At 58.7% G+C, this 4363-nt stretch overlaps 1 pseudogene; it reads right to left on the bottom strand.

Annotated features, from left to right (window-relative positions):
* Positions 1-1823: 1823 nt before the first annotated feature.
* Positions 1824-3476, bottom strand: LOC145340725 (T-complex protein 1 subunit theta pseudogene; annotated as a pseudogene).
* Positions 3477-4363: the final 887 nt, after the last annotated feature.

A 4363-nucleotide genomic window follows, 5' to 3' on the forward strand; every position in this document is an offset into this window, starting at 1 on the left:
CACCGTGGGTTAGCGCTGCTGCCTCACAGGGACCCGGGTTCAATCCCAGCGGCACGGTGACACAGTGGGTTAGCGCTGCTGCCTCACAGGGACCCGGGTTCAATCCCAGCAGCACGGTGACACAGTGGGTTAGCGCTGCTGCCTCACAGGGACCCGGGTTCAATCCCAGCGGCACGGTGACACAGTGGGTTAGCGCTGCTGCCTCACAGCGCCAGGGACCCGGGTTCAATCCCAGCGGCACGGTGACACAGTGGGTTAGCGCTGCTGCCTCACACGGACCTGGGTTCAATCCCAGCGGCACGGTAACACAGTGGGTTAGCACTGCTGTCTCACAGGGACCTGGGTTCAATCCCAGCGGCACGGTAACACAGTGGGTTAGCGCTGCTGCCTCACAGCGCCAGGGACCCGGGTTCGATCCCAGCGGCACGGTGACACAGTGGGTTAGTGCTGCTGTCTCACAGTGCCAGGGACCCGGGTTCAATCCCAGCGGCACGGTGACACAGTGGATTAGCGCTGCTGTCTCACAGGGACCCGAGTTCAATCCCAGTGGCACGGTGACACAGTGGGTTAGCACTGCTGTCTCACAGGGACCCGGGTTCAATCCCAGTGGCACGGTGACACAGTGGGTTAGCGCTGCTGTCTCACAGGGACCCGGGTTCAATCCCAGCTTGGGTCACTGTCTGAGTGGAGTCTACACATGCCTCTGGGATTGAACCCAGGTCCGTGGCGCTGAGAGGCAGGGTGCTAACCCACTGTGTCACCATGTTGTCGATGCGGGGATTGTAAATTTCAAATTTTGAAACAATAAAGTTTTGTTTGTTGGAGGGATGAAGTGTCACGGAAACAATGTGGGTAAATTAAACCTGCAATGGTCTAAGTGAATGGTGGGACAGCATCGAGGGACTGAATGGCCTGACCCTGTTAGTGAGTGCTTCTTGACAACCCGTTCCTGAACTCCACCTGGAATGTTCTGCCCTCCCCCTCTTGTTCAGGATTTTACCCCCACCCCTCCTGCCCCTTACTTGAGAAAGGATATACTGGCACTGGAGGGGGTGCAGAGGAGATTCACTAGGTTGATTCCGGAGTTGAGAGGGTTGGCTTATGAGGAGAGACTGAGTAGACTGGGGCTATACTCATTGGAATTCAGAAGAATGGGGGGAGATCTTATAGAAACATATAAGATGATGAAGGGAATCGATCAGATAGAAGCAGGGAGGTTGTTTCCACTGGCGGGTGAAACTAGGACTAGGGGGCATGGCCTCAAAATAAGGGGGAGCAGATTTAGGTTTGAGTTGAGGAGGAACTTCTTCACACAAAGGGTTGTGAATCTGTGGAATTTCCTGCCCAGTTGAGGCTCCCTCATTGAATGTTTTTAAGACGGGGATAGATAGATTTTTGAACAGTAAAGGAATTAAGGGTTATGGTGAGCGGGCGGGTAAGTGGAGCTGAGTCCATGAAAAGACCAGCCATGATCTTATTGAATGGGGGAGCAGGCTCGAGGGGCCGAATGGCCCACTCCTGTTCCTAGTTCTGATGTTCTGATGTGAATAGCTTCTCTCCCTCGACCCCATCGAATGGTTTAATCATCTCAAACTCCCTCGATGAGCCCACCCCTGAATCCTCGACCCTCGGTGGATGGGGGGAGGGGGTTTACGAGGCTGCTCCACCCCCCGGTGGGAAGCCCCGCTCCCTGAAATGAAGTGGATGAGTGAGCAAAGACTCGGGTGAAGAGATTGATAGTTTTATTTGTCGAGTAGGGGGGGCCTTTGAGATGGTGTTGACATTGAGGCGGGGGAAGGGTCTCCCGCCGGGGCCCGCTGCGCTCAGTCGATTTGGTCGGGCGGTTGGTCCCAGTTGGGGTTGTCGCCGCGAGGTTTGGGTCCCCCTGATTTCTTGGCCATGATGATCTGGTCCACGCTCAGCACGGTGATGGCCACGTTGGTGGCCAGCTTGATGGCTGACTGCTTCACCAGGAAGGGGTCCCAGATTCCAGCCTGGGCCGCATCCAGCACCTCGGAGCCTCCGGCCTCCATGTCAAAGCCCATGTTGCGGCCTCCTTCCTGGTGGATGGCGTAGAGCTTGGCGATGACCTGGCTCTCCTCGCCGCCCGCGTTCTGGACCAGCGCCTTGGCCGCCGACTCAAAGGCCCGGGCGTACTCCTGGATGGCGTACTGGTCTAGGCCGGGCCGGGTGGCCCCGAAAGCCGCCACCTGGAGGGCCAGTTCCATCTCGGTGGCCCCGGCGCCCGGCAGCAGCCGCCTGTCCCGGCTCAGGGTCTTGTAGGTGCTGACCCCGTCCTTGATGGCTTCCTCCACGTTGTCCTGCAGGTTCTGGGTGGAGCCCCGCAGCAGGATGGTGGAGACGGCGCAGCCTTGCTTCTCCTGCTCGAAGATCACCACCTGGGTGTCGCCAATCTCCCTCAGGTAGACGTGGTCGCAGTGCCCGATCTCCTCGGGCGCCGGGGTGCCCAGCCTCAGCAGGGGGGTGGCCTGCAGAGCTTTACCCAGCCGCACCAGGTCGTGGCGAGAGTGTAGCCTCACCACCATCAGCCTGTGCTTGTCAGCATAGTGAAGAGCCAGCTCGCCCACCTTCCCGCCCACCACCAGCACCTTGACCCCTGCGTCCACCAAGCTGTGGATCTGGGCCTCCATCAGGCGCTCCTCGCCATCCCCGAACCCCAGCATGTCCGCCGCCCCCTGGAGAAGCACTGTGCCCTTGGTCTCAGTCTGCGACAGCTCAAAGGGGCAGCTGTAAATCACCACCCGGGCATTCCTGGCCGACGTCACCAAGCTCTCTGTCTCCTTTTTGAAGGCCATGCCCCCCAGCACCAAGGAGTCGGTCACGCCAGCCCCCAGCACCTTGCACACCCTCACCAGGTCCGGGTCAAAGTGCCCGCTCGCGGGCATGACCGACACGCAGCCGCTGGCCACCAGCCGGGACAGGAAGTCCTCATGGCCGCACTGCTTGCTCATGATGGGGGTCCGCAGGGCGGAGGCCACCTCCCGCTGGTCCCAGGGGTCCCCGAGGCTGCCGCAGCTCAGGCCCTCCAGCAGCTCCAGGGCCCGCTGACACCCCTTGCGATAGCCCTTGATCACCTCGGGGACCGAGAGGCCACTCCGCAGGAGGCTCCCTGCTCTCTCCAGCAGCGAGCCGGCCAGGATGAGCAGGAGGGTCCGCCCGTCGCCCACCTCCTCCTCCTGCATCTTGACGGCCAGCCCCAGCATGTTGGCCGCTGGGTGCTCGATCTGGAATTCGCGGAGTACCGTGCTGCTGTCCCCCGTCACCAGGACCTTCTGCAGGTGGTTGATGACCAGCTTGTTGAGGCCACTCGGCCCGAAGGTGGATTGAAGCGACTGTGCCAGCTCCTTGCAGGCCTCGATATTCCTCAGGACCACCTCGTCCAGGCCGCAGAAATACCTTGCCCCGCTGGTCAGCATCTGGAGATAGCCCGGAGCTTTTGGAACATGGGCTGCCATCACCTGTCAGGGCAAAAAACAGAGTCCAAACTCAAAAACTGCAGCCCATCCCTACCCCCCAATCCCCCTCCCTCCATAACTCCCTCTCTTTCCCCATACAGACACAGAGTAAAGCTCCCTCTACACTGTCTCCATTCAAACACTCCCAGGACAGGTACAGCACGGGGTTAGATACAGAGTAAAGCTCCCTCTACACTGTCCCCATCAAACACTCCCAGGACAGGTACAGCACGGGGTTAGATACAGAGTAAAGCTCCCTCTACACTGTCCCCCCATCAAACACTCCCAGGACAGGTACAGCACGGGGTTAGATACAGAGTAAAGCTCCCTCTACACTGTCCCCCCCCATCAAACATCCCAGGACAGGTACAGCACAGGGTTAGATACAGAGTAAAGCTCCCTCTACACTGTCTCCCTTCAAACCCTCCCAGGACAGGGACAGCACGGGGTTAGATACAGAGTAAAGCTCCCTCTGCACTGTCCTCCCATCAAACACTCCCAGGACAGGTACAGCACGGGGTTAGATACAGAGTAAAGCTCCCTCTACACTGTCCCCCCATCAAACACTCCCAGGACAGGTACAGCACAGGGTTAGATACAGAGTAAAGCTCCCTCTACACTGTCCCCCCCCATCAAACATCCCAGGACAGGTACAGCACAGGGTTAGATACAGAGTAAAGCTCCCTCTACACTGTCCCCCCCCATCAAACACTCCCAGGACAGGTACAGCACAGGGTTAGATACAGAGTAAAGCTCCCTCTACACTGTCCCCCCATCAAACACTCCCAGGACAGGTACAGCACGGGGTTAGATACAGAGTAAAGCTCCCTCTACACTGTCCCCCATCAAACACTCCCAGGACAGGTACAGCACGGGGTTAGATACAG

Source organism: Carcharhinus amblyrhynchos, unplaced genomic scaffold (assembly GCF_965287045.1).
Source record: "Carcharhinus amblyrhynchos unplaced genomic scaffold, sCarAmb.v2.hapA chromosome_1342, whole genome shotgun sequence".
Classification (NCBI taxonomy): Eukaryota; Metazoa; Chordata; class Chondrichthyes; order Carcharhiniformes; family Carcharhinidae; genus Carcharhinus; species Carcharhinus amblyrhynchos.